Source organism: Glycine max, chromosome 14 (genome assembly GCF_000004515.6).
Source record: "Glycine max cultivar Williams 82 chromosome 14, Glycine_max_v4.0, whole genome shotgun sequence".
NCBI lineage: Eukaryota > Viridiplantae > Streptophyta > Magnoliopsida > Fabales > Fabaceae > Glycine > Glycine max.
The window spans coordinates 15,870,122-15,886,664 of record NC_038250.2 but is presented as its reverse complement, the minus strand read 5'-3'; the positions used below and the strand labels follow the sequence as shown (position 1 = coordinate 15,886,664).

Sequence of the window (16,543 nt, the reverse complement as noted above, 5' to 3'; positions counted from 1 at the left end):
GCGTGCGATTCGGTGCTCGTCGGAGCTGATTCGGACCTTCTCGTAGATGAAGGGGAGGCCGGTCCAAGAGGAGGGAGCCCCAAAAACCTCCTTCTCCACGTGCTCCCCTCCGATTTCGATGGTGCGAATGCGTAGGACGGGTCTGTAAGAAGATATGGTATTTGACAAGGACAAGGGAACGCGTTTCATACACGTTTCATACGCGTCAGTGGGCCGCCTGAAAGGTGGAAACAGCCATCGCCGGAGATGTTTTGATCGAGCAGTTGTCTTCCAGTAGCTTTCGTTAATATATAAAGCCTAATTCGAGGCATTTTGCTTTATGTTTATCTAAAGATCATGTATAAACTTTATCAGACTACAATAACCCAATATTGTGAATCATGCATGTACGTTATTTATAATTAGAATGAGGTCACACAGTTACATGTCCTTTTACAACTTTTCCATCATATAAATTCGAACAGAAGGGCAAATCACAAGGTTCCCAAGTCGGAAATCCGATATCCGCTTAAACGAAAGTAAATATCTAAAGCCTAATTCGAGGTCACACAGTTACATGTCCTTTTACAACTTTTTCATCATATAAATTCGAACAGAAGAGGAAATTTGGCCAGTTCACCCATGAGTGCGCGATGATAATCATATCCTCTACGGGAAAACCTAAAAAGAAAAAAGAAAAAAAAAAAGAGAAACTGAGAAAAGTAGACCCCACACTCTGCTACTTCCTACTAAAAAAATGACGACACTAATCACCTATCTCCCAATAATGAAAACCTCTCTATAAATACCTTTCCACCCCACCATCACCTCTTAACCCAATTAAACATAAAGCAAGGCGCGGGTGGTACCAACAATTACTTATTAGTTTTGGTTTTGGTAGTGTATGTATTTGATTTTTCTTAAATAGTTATCAAATATTTATATGTTTGAGAAGTCATTTTAGTAGTTTATAATTAGGTTTATTTTTTTTATATGTTAGTTTGATTAAAATAAATTTCTTTGGTATTTAAAATTGTTTTAATAACTTTTAGTTTATTTTTAGAAGTTACTTCAATTAGCTTTTAATTTAATTTTATTTATATTCTAACTAATTTATTTGAAATTTCTTTTATTTTTTCCGTCATTGATTATTGCCTTGTTTATTTTTAATTAAAGTATTGGTCACTAAACAAAATTTGATAAAAATAAAAAATAATAAAGAAAAATATATTTTTTGTTTTAAAATAATATCATTAAAAATTATTCAGAGAATATAAGTTTATTTAATTATATTTTTTTTGTTTATAAAAAGGAAACACATTACAAAAACAGATAACAGAACAACTATGATCATCTATTACTTTCAAAGTATATTAGATTGCTATACTTGAGAAAAGGTTGGTTGTGAACATTGTCATACATGTGACAAGTCACAATTATGAATTATGTAAATGTACGTATCAAAACTTTGCTAACTTCTTTTTTTATTATTATTTTTCATTAAGATTTTTTCTAATTTCTTTCATTTCATCGAGCATTTGGCATTCAGGAATTATAATTACTTGAATTTTTTTTACATGTTTGACCAAATAAATAAACAATAATGTAACTATTTATATTCACATTGATAATAAAGCAAAACCAAACTCTAATAACAAACCTACATGAATGAATACGACTGGCCTGGGATCCATTCAGATAACTGGTGAGACAGAGAAATCAATGTTGCAAGATCAATCTTAAATAAATATAATACAGTGGACAAGAAAATGGTCAAAGGTTTCCTGTAGGTAGCGTTTGCCTGCCCCGTGCATCTCGGATAGGGATAGGATGATTGAAGTTGTTCTTATCATTAATCCATCGACTATCTTATTCACATGGATGTACCCCACATGACATCCTCGTTGATCTGTATTTTTAAGTCGGGAGTCAATATATGTAATTTTTCAGTTTAGGGCTATCATGTTTATTCGCTAGCTATATATGAAGGTATATATGACTTATGCTACAAAGGGAGATGAAAACACTAACAACCCTTTATTTTAATTGATTCTTGGCCTGTGTTGGATTTTCTTTGGACCTCATCAAAGTCAATTTATTTTACTCTTGCTAGATGATTGTTTTGATTTCTGTACCATGATTTTATCTGATTTTAGTCCTTTTTTCTTTTATCTCTTCATTTTTAACTTATGGCCCTATCAGAATACTTCTAAAGATGATTCACAGTTTATCTTTATTTGTTTTATAATCCAAACTCATGTCATAGTAGTGAGAAAGAATGTTGAGATATAATGTTTCTCACTAATGCAAAATTTAGTGGTTATACTAATCCATGTATACTTATGGAATTATTGCAGATAATACTGTACACCGAATTATATGTAAGTTCTGTAATCATTTCTTATATTTCCTTTAATAACACCTGAATTTTGTTAGTCTGCACTATAATTATAAGAAATCTTTTTATGAGTGTAGTCATGTTGTGTGGAATTCATCACCTTGGAAGGAGATAACCTCACTCGGCTATTTCCTAGCACCTCGTTAGATTTGGGTAGTTTCAAGTTAGACTCTGTGCACTTCTTTGGGATTTTGGCTGCATTTATTATTATCCTCACTGTTTGGCTGAAGGATTCTCGTATAGTCTCTATGCTGTCAGGTACTTCAAAGTGTAAAAGAGATTCCTTTTGTTTTCAGTCTTACAACATACATGTCCTTAATGAAATTTTTGTTATGATATGCAGCTGGAGGAGTTTTTGCAACACTGTTGATTGTTATCTGTGTGTTTTGTGTTGGGACAATAAACTGTGTTGGATTCCATCACACTGGTCAATTGGAATGACATTCCATTAGCTATTGGTATCCATGGATTTTTCAAATATATACCAATCTATGGCTCACAAAAGACAATTTAATAAAGCACTAATGATATGGTATCGTACCTTCTTCTTTATTTTTTTAACTTGCAAGACATATCTAATTTCTTATTTATGAATCTCTGATCTCGTAACGCATCTATTCATATATTTTGTATCGTCTGTTACAATGTATGGAGTTGTTGCAATCATGGGATTTCTCATGTTTGGTGATGGGACCTTGTCTCAAATAACATTACTAAATATGCCACGAGATGCATTAGCTTCCAAGGTTGCATTGTGGACAACGGTAAGTATGAAATTTTATTTGATTTTTTTATCACAATTTCATTCGTTAAGTTGAAGTCAACATTTTTTTTAATTGTGTTCCTTGCTCTTCTTTCAGGTAATTAACCCATCTACTAGATATCATTCTTGTCACAAACTAGTTTTTTTTTTTTTATGAATGTCATAAAAATGGAGATGACTTGATCAAATTCAGGAATAATTCTAGTTTGTTTTTCCTTAATTATACATAAATATGCTTTGTTGATGAACCCATTGGGGAATGTTTCATTCTTCTTAGAACAACACTTGTTGTATATACAGTTTGGTGAGTCTTAAACTCTGTCTCTGTAACATTAGTTTTTCATGTGACTACTCAATTATTCAAGGATAGTGAAGAAAGTAATTTCTCTTTTTGTCCATATACACATCTTAAAGAGTTGCCTTTTTGAAGTGCTTATTACTCTTAAATTTATGTCAGTTGTACTATTTCTACTTCTAGCCTAAGTTCAAGTGTTGATTACTTGTTATATCTTTATTTATTCTGTTTAAAAAATTCTATATTCAATATAAAAAATGGGAACTCATATGAACCTAAACGACTCATTAATTTTATTATAATTTCAGGGTTTGTGATGGCTTTAATTGGCTCTCTCTTCTGTATACTTGTGGTAAGCAAACACCTAAGTATGCTTACAATTACTCTCACATACACAGAGGAACACACATATTTCCTTCCCAACATCTTTGATGTCTAGATTACAAACGGTTCATTTTCATGAAGAAAAAATAGGAAATCATGATTTTGTCGTGATTTTTTTAATGGAAAGACCTAATTCATGGTTGTAACTTAAGGTTATGCACTTGTCTTAGACCAAGAATCAAGATACTTCGGTTCATATATAAAGCATTGAGTTTACTGCATTGTTAAGATGTGTTTTCTCAACACAAGACACTAGTGTATGTTAAGCATTGAGTTTATTGCATTTTTAAGATATCAAAATAGCTCGGTTCATGTATATATTTTGCTTTATATAATTGCCACCTATCTTTATTATATTTTGTTGGCATCAACTTTACATGCATGAATTTATTTCGTCTATAGTCCACTGACACTGATTTTCTTTATTGTTGTTGTTGCAATTTCTTGTAAGAAATTCCAATTATATTGCAATCTAATTTGAGAAATGCAAATTTTTTAGCCAGTGATGCTGCTGATCGTTTTCAGTGTATAATGCAATACTATATTAAAAATGAGTTTGGAATGGTGCTAACATTTCCTGTAGAATAATAATGCAATATTATCCCAACTTGTTAATTTAATTTAAGTATTCCTTATTCCTTATATATATATCCTTACTCTAGTTTTCTTGTCTATGGTACCATCAGGTTGCGTTGAGCGTCCTAATTGTTGCATTCGGAATCATTTGTGGAATTCTAGGAACATATTCATCCGTGCTGAATATCGTGAAGAGTTATTCAGAGTCATTTGTGGAATTCTAGGAACATATTCATCCGTGCTGAATATCGTGAAGAGTTATTGAGACCCTATCTAGTCTTATGCATTGGATGGTTACGATTGTTATTAGAGAAAAAATAAAATAAAATATTTCACGCACTAAGAAAATCTAAATATATTTTGTAACCAAATGACTATAGCTTAATAAGGAAGTTATTTCCATCGTTTTTGCAAAATAATTATAGCAAGTACGTAAATAGTGAAGGTTATAATTCTAGAGAGAGAAAATCCCAAATTAATTCAATTAACAATTATCAAAGTAAGCACGCAATTAATAAAAGCAATATAAGAGAGTAGGGTATTGGAATAGAGTGTACCAGAAATTTTGTAATATATACGGATTTAGTACGTCTAGCAGCTCCAAGGAACTGGCGTTTGAGATATCAAAGTTTACAATGCAGTAGGCTTTTTTTGCGCTCAAGAAATTTTAATTTAACAACTCAACCCAAGTCAATTTTCACTATTCACACTCTAAAAATTAGACACCCTACAAACCCTAATAAGAGATCTCTCTCACTGGCCAAACACGCTTGATAACAATAAAGAAAACCAGAAGCTTTGCATCACTCTAGAATAGTGAGATTGCAAGGTTGAAACACTATAACACTTTTTTAAAGTCTCACTTATCTTGTTTATTTTTTTTTACTTATGAAAGATTACCTTTTATTATGATTAGTCAAGGTAAATCATAAGATTAATTAATTAAGAGGTAGGAAATAGATTTAAGAAAAGCCAATATTAAAAAAGATTGCCTTTCAAAAAAAGATTAATTAATTTTATTTATAAAAAAGATTATTATCTATTAAATCATCCAAATTAAATCAAATTCACATTCTTAATTAATAATCAGCTATTTAAATAGGTACTCTTTTATTTACATATTGCACCCGAGGGTAATTGATTATTTTGGACAATAATCACTTATCTTACAAAATAATCAATTATCATTATCTCAAATTGTTGTTTGAGATAGATTACTTACTTTTAATTCTTTTTTTTTTTAATACTTAATCACTTCAAATTCAATTTCTTAGAAACAAAATTCTCATTCCAATTTTAGTCCTAATTCAACATTTTTAATTCTAATTCAACTAATTAATTTAAATTTCAACACTTGAACCTTAATCCAACAATTTTAGTCCCAATTAAATTTTAATCATAATTCAATAATTTTGATCCTAGCAAGCCACACAAATAAGATATAAGTTCCTTATAAAATTGACCTAAATATTTCCAATTTAATAAATTTACTATTGCAGTTAAAAATTAACTTTCTAAAAATGATGTGCATGCTAAAAACATTCTAAAAACTTTAGCGTAACATTTTAAAAACTTAATCAATCATTAAAACGATGAAGCTAACAACTATTATTTATTATTATACAAAGAAAATAATAAAATGATGAGCACAAAAAATAAAATTAGGTAAAAAAAATTGAAATTAACATAAAAAGTACTGGATTATATGTTATGACAAAAGAACAACTATAAAAGGATAATAATCCATACATAATAATAAACATTACATTTCAACCTGTCATAAGTTTTGTTCAAAATAAAAAATATCAGTTTTGAAAATTATTTAACATCTAACTTCAAATTATCCAAACCAAGGGAGATCTAACTCAGATGATTCAATAAAATGTGTAAATAAGTAAACTCCTTAATATTATGTTAAATTTTTACGAATAAAAAAATTGTACACATCAATACAGAATTTTGTTTTTGTTTTGAGCCCCTAAATTTTATAAACTGATTTTAATCCCCTTTTAAGGGAATACAAATAATGATGAAAAAAATAGTTAAAAAACTAAAAATAAGGTCAGAAAAAAAAATTAAGTGATGTTAATCAGTAAAAAAATTGGGAATTAAAAACAGGAATATTAGTTTAGGGTCTAAAAATATAATAACCCCAATACTTTTTTTAAAACAAAATGAAAGGTATTCTTTAACTTCATTATAAAAAATCCTGTTTTAAGCTGAAACACAAAATTCCCAAACAGAACTAAAGACATTGGTATTCTTTTATCTTTAGATTAAATTAAACAAATAAGGGAGGTGAGTGTTTAAAAACTACAAGGGTTTGAAAAGACGTGTGGAAAGGTGAGTGCAATTTCCCCTAAATCTTTATAACGTAAACAAAGATGACAATATGAAACACGATAGAAGAACACATAGCATCATCAATAGGTTTTACAGCTAAGGTATTTCAAATAACCTGTAATAATTCTAGACTGCAAAAAGCATTATAATTTGTGCCTACGGGAATTACTACCCTTAATCTTCCACTTTTCATTCCCAGCTGGTCGATTTTGTTCTTCAATTTCTCGAACCTTCCGCTTTCTAGAAAAATTGGTTAATGAACAATGAGTAAGTAACCTAGAGAGCATCGGAGCATGCATAAACAACTCTCTAATTTAGAGAGGTCTTTTCATATTTAACCAGACAGTAATATCGTTTAAGGCCGTCTTACCTATAGGCTGCAAGGTTTTGATCAGAAAGCAGCTCATCTGCAAGCCTTGCTTTCCTCTTCTTCTTTGTTAATCTGCCTGAGAAAAAGTCCAACGGAGAATCTACAACTGTCCCAACCTGATCATATTCAAAATTTCAAATGATAAAAAAGCTGTCAAATAGAAATTCATATTTTGATGGAAGAAGTAATAACACTAAAACATATGCTTGTATGATTTATAGCATATTAGAATGTAACCAAAAACTTGCCTGGAAATATTTGGGAAGTGTCTTCGATTTGGAATCACCTTTCTTGTAGTGCCGCTTTGGATCGAGGGCAGCCCTCAACTGTAACCATCAACATACATGCTTGTTAATGTCTAAGGATAAGAACTGGTGCACAAAACAAAACTAGACAGCTCAACACAAATTTAGAGATACATTCAAATCTCTGCATGACTTTGTTTTTCTGATGCTTTTAATGAGACTCAACATTTGTCATTGCATCCTCAAATGTACATAGCCATTGTGTGAGTTTAACTGGATATTTTATACAATAATATGCATCTTATTTCACCACATCAAGGAAGTTTCCAGAAGAGTTCTAAGGTAACACTTCAACATTTACAGATCAGGGCTGATAATTTTAATTGGTTTTAAATGGGGTAAAAGCACAAAGGAAGCAGCAAATACTACTAATCATTGAAACATACAGTAATTAGCAAGAAGCAAGAATCTAAATTTACATCCTACATAATCCAAGTCCCAGACAATGAGAAGGTTTCTTATAAAGCAAAAGTAGAACATAAAAAGGACCTAATATTTTCATTCCACAACAATAATAAAAATTAAAATCCTAAATGTTCCTCTATTACCGTATCACTTTGAGAAAGCAGAATCATCCACTTTGATGTTTTCACTTTCATTAATTCTTTTCATTTTGAATATAATGTATGTGTACGTTATGTTATTAGCTTAGTCCAAGCTACTTTCACAAAACATCATATTTGACCATATTCAGAAAACATTGTAGAAAGGAAGGTAGATATGTAAAATTCAAAAGCACCTTTAATAACTTCAAATCTTTCGTCAACTCAGGGGTGATGGTTTGGGCTGGCATATTGAACCTGACAGATTAATATAATAAGATGTTAGATATTAATTAGAAAAATAATGATTTGTTTTGTCTTTTTGTTGACAGTGAACCCTTAAACTTTGATGAAACAATGAAAGACAAAAGGTGGAGACAAGCCATGGAAGAAGAAATCAAAGCCATTGAGAAGAACAACACTTGGGAGTTATCAAGCCTTCCCAAAGGTCATGAAGCAATTGGAGTCAAATGGGTGTTCAAAATCAAGAAGAATGCAAAAGGAGAGGTTGAGAGACACAAAGCAAGACTTGTAGCTAAAGGTTATAAGCAACAATATGGAGTTGATTATGATGAAGTGTTTGCACCGGTTGCCCGCATGGAAACCATTCGTCTTCTTATTTCCTAGGCAGCTCAAATGAAGTGGAGAATTTTTCAGCTTGATGTAAAATCGGCATTTCTAAATGGCTATCTTGAAGAAGATGTCTATGTTAAACAATCAATGGGTTTTGTCATCGAAGGTCAAGAAGGAAAAGTCTTGAAATTGAACAAGGCGTTGTATGGTCTAAAGCAAGCACCGAGGGCATGGAATACTCGCATTGACAAGTACTTCCAAGACAATGGGTTTGTTCGTTGTTAAAATGAGTATGCTCTTTATGTTAAAACTTTTAATAATGGTGATGTCTTATTTATTTGTCTTTATGTGGATGACCTTATCTTTACCGACAATAACCCAAATTTGTTTGAAGACTTCAAGGAGTCCATGTCTCGTGAATTTGATATGACAGATATGGGACTCATGTCATATTACTTGGGAATGGAAGTGAAGCAAACAGAGAATGGTATCTTTGTCTCACAAGAAAGCTACACAAAAGAAGTGTTGAAGAAATTTAATATGCTTGATTGCAATTCCGTGAACACACCTATGGAAGGTGGCTTGAAGTTATCAAAGTTTGATGAAGGAGAGAAGGTAGACTCCACGGCCTTCAAGAGTCTTGTGGGGAGTTTAAGGTATCTAACCAATACAAGGCCCGATATTCTATATGCGGTGGGAGTTGTGTGTCGCTTTACGGAGGCTCCTACCTCTCCTCATCTAAAAGCCGCAAAAAGAATTCTTCGTTACTTGAAAGGTACAATTGATTTTGGATTGTTTTATTCTCCCTCCAATAACTATAAGCTTGTGGGATTTGGTGATAGTGATTTTGCCGGAGATGTTGATGATAGAAAAAGTACTACCGGATTTGTATTTTTTATGGGTGATTGTGTTTTTACATGGAGTTCTAAGAAGCAAGGCATTGTGACACTTTCTACTTGTGAAGCCAAGTATGTAGCTACAACTTCTTGCACATGTCATGCCAATTGGCTAAGAAGATTGTTGGAGGAAATTCAGTTGTTGCAAAAGGAAAGCACAAAGATCTATGTTGATAATAGATCTGCACAAGAGCTTGCCAAGAATCCGGTGTTCCATGAACGAAGTAAGCATATAGATACAAGGTATCATTTCATTAGAGAGTGCATTACCAAGAAAGAAGTAGAATTGACTCATGTGAAAACTCAAGATCAAGTTGCGGATATTTTTACCAAGCCTCTCAAATTTGAAGATTTTCGAAGATTGCGAGCAAGACTTGGTGTGCAGAAGAATTTTCCAATTAAGGGAGGATGTTAGATATTAATTAGAAAAATAATAATAATAAGTTTTATGAGCCTTAAATTGTGGAAGATGAAAGTTGTAAGGTTGTGAGTTACAAAGTCTTGAATAAGCAATTATGTGAGCATTTAGTATTCTTGAATAAGAAAATTATGTGAGTGGTCACTCTATTTTAGTATAAATAGGGGATCATACTCTTGTATTTGGTATGCCAAATGAAATAAAATCTTCTTCTCCTTCCAACATAAGATAATTCCATTTTATATTCCAACTTAAAAAGCAAAAGAGAAACCATAAGAAAAGATAACAGGATAAAATGGACATGAATATGTTGCTGTTTGATTAAAAAACAGGTTACTATCTAAGAAGCACGGATATTGATACGGACACTGGACACGACACGGACACGTGGACATCTGTAATGTCCAAAATGTAGGACACAGACACGACTATATATATATATATATATATATATATATATATATATATATATATATATATATATATATATATATATATAATTAAATAAAAAAAATTACATTAGAAGGAAAAAAAAATCCACATATAAATAATCTCTTGGTCAAAGTGAAAAAAGTCCATCAAATGTTTATTTTAAGTCTCTCTTACTGATCAGCCGGTATTTCTACTGCATATCTCCTAGATCACGGTTGCCATATGCAGCAATCATTGCTTTTCAAGATATAATATTTTTGCAAAGTATAACTTATAAAAAGTTTTGTCACATGCAATAATCATATTTAAGTGGACATATAGATGAGTTAAATATCTAACATAAAAAAAATTTAAATTTGTCAAAGTCATATTAAAAGGGTGGTTATCTCTTTCAAAAAGGCAAAAAAATAAGGCCTGCCAATACTGCCATACGGCCAGTATTCACGAGCAGGTATTCACGGAATCAAGGGCAGATAAATTGTGTCATCTTGTACCAAAAAATATGGCCCATACCTGCTTTCAATAAATTTGGCAGTGTCAATCTGCCATACCTATAGTATACTGTTCATTATGAAGAAACAGTAACACGTCAGCGAGAATAACACGGCAGCCAGATTAGAATAACCAAAAAACAGTAACACGACAACGAGAAGCCGAGAAACTAGAACCGGCACTCCGGCAGCGACAAAAACCAAAAAAGAAACAGTGAGCAGACGAAGAAGATGACTGGAAAGGACCTACCTGTGCGGGAAAACAGAGGCGACGGCGTGCAACAATGGAGGCCGCTTGTGGGAAACGATAAGGAGAAGACGAAGAAGAACCGTTTTCATATTTGGTAAGCATTTTTTAAATAAATAATAAAATATCTTGTTGGGCCATGTCCAATCGCGTGTGTCCACTTGGTGGGCTGCGTCCAATCGCGTGCTTCCTGCGTCCAACCGTGTCCGTGACGGCAGAGGCAACAAACACCGCGTCGCACCAAAGTCGTACCCGTTTGCGTGTCCGGTGCGCCTCTAACGCGGGACGCGGCACTTCAGCGGCGTGTCCGTGCTTCATAGGTTACTATCACTACATCCAGCTAAGCTATGCAAAAATGAATAGATTAAAAACCAAAGAAAAAAAAATCAGCCTTGCTAGCATTCAGAAATGCAAACTTGCTTGGGAGAATAATCTAATGCTGCTTTGCATACCAATTTTTCCCAGCAGTATCTTTAGCTTGCTTTCTCAGTAACTTGTTTAATTTTTTGGGATCATTTGGAGGGACAAAAAGGCCATCAACCAGCTCTGAACTGGATTTCCTAACAGTGCTGCTTGATGCCTCAGTTTGAGGTTTGGTATGAGACCCATCAGTGGCTTTTAATGATGATGGAATAGGCAACTGTGGTTGCCATGATAACCCAACAACTGGTTTGCGTTCTGGCATTCCTGAATCAAAGTCAATTGTATAATGAGATCCCGAAAATTATATCTAATAATCATGCACAAGAATAACAATCTCAACCAGATATGCAGTAGGAAGCACTTCTCATATTTGTGTTTAGTATAACAAAAAACAACATTGGAATTATATAGAAGTTAATTTGCAGTAGTGTCCAAAAAATAGATATGGATATATGGATAAAAAAAGAGGGGCCAAAAAGATTCTGGATATATGGATAAAAAACAAAAGTATATATGGATAAAAAAATTATAGTAACAATTCTATATATAATTTTTAAAATATTCTATCCGTTATATTTAAGAATCAAGCAGAAACAATTTCTTAATACTTAATAATAGTAATCTGCCAATCAGTTAAGGCTATGGCAAATTACAATTAGTTATCATTAACAATCATAATAGAAATCTGCCAATCTACCGATCAAAATAGCAATATGACAATCTGCAATCATAATTCATGCTATATAGAATATAATATTTTATAGTAACTATTGGAAAAAATTGGGGGCTTAAAGGCTATGGCAGAATTCTCACAACAGCATAAGTCCAATGTTATCAGGTTCATGTATAAGAAAACAAACAGAACATATAATTTAAGATTAACTGCAAACTCGACTGCTTTAACATTTCTGGAAAACAAATAGTACATAGAATTCTCATACCAGCACATAGAATTCTCCTCTAACACGGATAAGAAAACAAACAGAACATAGAATTCTCACACCAGCACAAGTCTCATATGAAATAGCAGAGCCAGAAAACATAATTTCCCAAACTAATATGAAATAGTATATTCAAAGCTTCAAACTGCTTGAGCTTGAGGAGGGTGAATAGAAAATAAAACCTGAGGTCCGTGAAGAGAGGGTGAGGTCCAACGAGAACTATCTCTAACGGCGCCGGTGAGGTGCTGAGAGTCTGAGACTGAGTGAGGAATGAGGGGGCTCTCGCGAGGGTAAGGGTGAGGAGCTCTCGCGGCGGCGCAGCAAGGCAGCGGTGAGGAGGTGGAGGTCTCGCCGTCTCGCGTCGCGAGTGATGACTGTGGTGGTCTCGTGTTTTTCAGTTTTTGTTGCATGCTGCCACTGGTGTCTGTTTTTAGGTTTAGGGACTTGGGGTTTTTTATTCCTATTTAATTAATATTTGCCAACAGACCAGCCTGGTCCGGATCCATTTGACCCGTCATACTATACAAATCGAACAAAAAAGACTTACTTTCATGGTTGTTAAACTCGCGATTTAAATCGTAAAATCGTACAATTTTACGATTCTACTAAGGTTCGGCGAGTTAAATCGGAAGCAAAATCAAAAACGAAGTAGACTCGTCCGATTTAGCGCAGACTCGAGCGAGTTTGGGTAGACTCGCGAGTCTGTTCCGAATCCGCGGGTTTATGAAAACCGAAAATAGCATCGTACGAAAACCCCCCGAAAATGACTCTCGCGACTCTGTCTACTCACTCACTCTGCCTTATTCAAGTTTGGTTCGGGTGCTGAGCTACTCGCATCGTGGTGGTCCTTGTCATCGATGTCGTGTTGTTGTGCTGGACTGCTGGTCCTCGTCATCGTAGAAGATTGAAACTTGAAAGCCCTCACTCGTCGAAAGCCCTCATTTCATGACCTAGCTCCAAGCTTTGCTCCACGACGCTAAGGTGTTTTCTTTCTCAAAGCTTCTCTGTTAATTCATCTCTGTTAATTGAAACGATGCTTATTAAGGGAGTAGTTGAAAACAACCCTGTATATCACTAGAACCTGGTGAATGAAGTGAATTTTATGCATGTTAGAGTCTTCTTATTTTTTTTTGAAAAACAATTAATATTCCTTTCCAGATTCTTGAATGATTCTTCCATTGTTGCATAATTTTAGCAGAATTGTTTCTTATGTACACTCTTTTCTCTGTTGAGAAGCATAATCCTATCTGTCATAATTGTCTTTCTGACCAACCTTTAAACACTATATAATGTGTCACCGATTCTCGATTCTTCAACATTCTGCGCTACCTTCTCTCTACTACCACTTTAGGAGGGCCATCAATGATCCTCTTCCTATTACCCTTCCCACTTGATTCTCCTAAGCTTGGACATTTCTCCACAGCGCCATTTGTAGTGACATCCTTTATAACTAAGTTGTTATTATGTGCCAAGATGTTTGTGTTTCAAGCCCATTACAAGACACACTAGATCCTGTCCCTATTACATGCCTGAACCTATAACTTGCACTCAATGGTCCATTACTTGCAATGTTACCAATCTGATTCTGATATAATAATGAAGACTCGAATAGTGATGATGATTCTTGTACCACCCCAGCTTTTACTAGGAAATCCTCCAAAGTCATTTCCCCAAGTGTTTGCTGCCTTTTGAGTAGTGGCTCATTCCTGGCAAGGCTATTGTTAGCTTCATTGTAGTGTGATTAGCTTTTGTGGATCTGAGACCAAATTTCATCCACAGTTTTCTTGCAAATTGGGAGAGGGACAGATAATGGTTGGGAAATGGTGGTGGATTTTGTTGCTACTACACTTTTACCCTTTCCAGCTTCATCAAGGGTGGATAGTGGTGGGTTAACTTGGTTGTTATCATCAGAGTTCCAAATGCTAGAAAGGAATTCATCCATGTTCATGGATTCTAAGCTCTTTCCATTCTTGCAATAGAACTCATCAGTATTGAGTTTTGTTTGCTTAGTTGAGAAACAAATCTGCATCAAATCAATAACTTGATTCTAATTTTCACAGAGAGATTTTAATTGAACATCAATATAACTTGATTTTTGTTTGCTTATGTTTTGTATCCTATGAATTTATTTATGTTAGATTGAGTGTGAATTGTGGACTATGTTAGTTTATTGAATTATTGTTAAAGTTTATTATTTTCATTTATTTTAGGCTTGAAATATTTATTTATGATTTTATATAAAAGAATATTAACATATTTTTTTATTTGAGTAAACTCTTCCGAGTTTACGATTCGATTCTACGAGTCGAGTTTACAAAACTTCCACGGTTCTACGTAAAATCGCGAGTCTGGTAACCTTGCTTATTTTTATTTTTATTTGTACTGTCTTTTCTGAATTTAGTCTAACCCTGCATGCGGAACTTATCAGGCACGGGTCATACCCATTTTGCCAGACCGACCAAAATATTAACAATAATTGAAGTCTTAATATATCAAATGAAACAATGTCTATAAATATTTATAATAGAAGAAAAATTAAAAACAGATAAATAAAACTTTTCTTATAAATTAAAATCAACTTACAGATTTTAACTTTTATAGAGTTTTTTTTTTTCATCTAACTTTTCAAAAAATTAAGGTGCATTAGTTAATTTAAACCTAGAAGATAACTCTATTCATCTACTTTTTTATTTTCATTTTCTCGTATTGCTTATAGAAAATTTTATTCAAACAAAACCTTAATCATGAAATAAACTAAGCATATGTTTACATTAAATGAAATTAATTTTAATAAAATTATTTTTGAATACTGAATTATATTAAAAAATATGTAAGTTAATTCAATAATAATTTTACATTTAAACATGCGTCAAGATCATGGTAAGAATTGATTGTAACATGAATTCAAAATTTTGACATTTTTTTTGTTTCATATTTTCTTTCTTTTATTTTTATTTTTTGTTTAATTAATCTACTTTACACCTATTATAAAATGTGAAAATATTCATTTTTACTCTTTAAATTGTAAAAATATTAATATTTCATATTAGTGACAACTTATCTATGGTATATATTTTTTTTTCATTATTAATAAAATTATAATGTTGAGTTATTTTTTGGTTCGACCAAGAAAATAGATTACAGAGAAGCGCAAAATATGCCAAAAACAAGAATAACAATAAGTAATCAAGTATTGTTAGGAACTAAGGATAGCGCATAAACCCGTGAGACCCTTCTCACCACCTACTAATAACCCTTCACGCAAAAAATCCCTCTGTTGTGATGATTTATAATTTAATTAGTTACTATATATTATGAATGATATTAGTAACAAAATAAAAAATCCCAAGCATTTACAAAAAAAAAATAAAAATCAATCAATAACATGATTTTTTAGTTTAAATTTATAAACTATGACAGGTCAAGAAAGGAAACCTGGAAATCTACGCATTTATGTTTTTCAGCTTTTTATTTTTAGTGTGCTTAGATGAAAAGAAAGAAAATAAAAACAGATAAAATAGAAAGAATGATATATTTATATTTGTTTGATCAAAGTGAAAATGAGAAAACACTTTTTAAAAATATTTTTCTCTGTCCTATTTTATTTTCAATTTAAATTTTAAACTTTTTTCTCTCTCCATTTAGTTCGATCAAATAAATAAAGGGTTGGGGCCATAAAAAAGTAAAAGATTCCTTGTGATGCAAGTCTTTATTTCATATTAATGTCTCATAAAAGTTAAAATTGACACCATGTGTAATATTGTATAGAGTATTGTTTCTTGCACAGGGGAGGTGAGGTGTCGTGCGAGGTGTGGTATAAGGTATCGTGCGAGGTGTGGTCTAAGGTATCCACCTGAGTGTTATTTGTGCAAGTGAGAGAGTTGTGAGTGGACTATGATAACAATCTTCTAACCGTATTAAATAATATTTTAACATTAGAATTAAAAGGTAAATCACAGGAATTAAAATAACCACATATTAAATATGGAGATTAAATTAGATAAGTTTAAAAATTATAAAAATTAAATGGATAATTAAACCTTTTAAATTTCATGAATTAAAAAAACACACCCTAAAATTTAGTAAATAAAACCCTAATTAAATCTTTTAAAAGTGGCGATTAATTGAATATTTCATCGGTGGGAAGACGATTGGTAAGACATGATT

At 32.4% G+C, this 16,543-nt stretch overlaps 1 non-coding gene and 2 pseudogenes across 1 annotated transcript; 1 reads left to right on the top strand and 2 right to left on the bottom strand.

Annotated features, from left to right (window-relative positions):
- The window catches only part of LOC100802648 (arogenate dehydrogenase 1, chloroplastic-like), a 30,257-nt pseudogene that overhangs the window by 1,555 nt on the left and 12,159 nt on the right, over positions 1 to 16,543 (top strand).
- On the bottom strand, positions 6,730 to 7,208 carry LOC100804228 (uncharacterized). The gene is made up of 2 exons (XR_005888334.1): positions 7,109 to 7,208; positions 6,730 to 6,978 (listed from the first exon to the last, which is right to left on the bottom strand). It is a non-coding gene; the product is annotated as an uncharacterized protein (transcript).
- LOC121173498 (ABSCISIC ACID-INSENSITIVE 5-like protein 1) lies at positions 11,446 to 14,405 on the bottom strand (annotated as a pseudogene).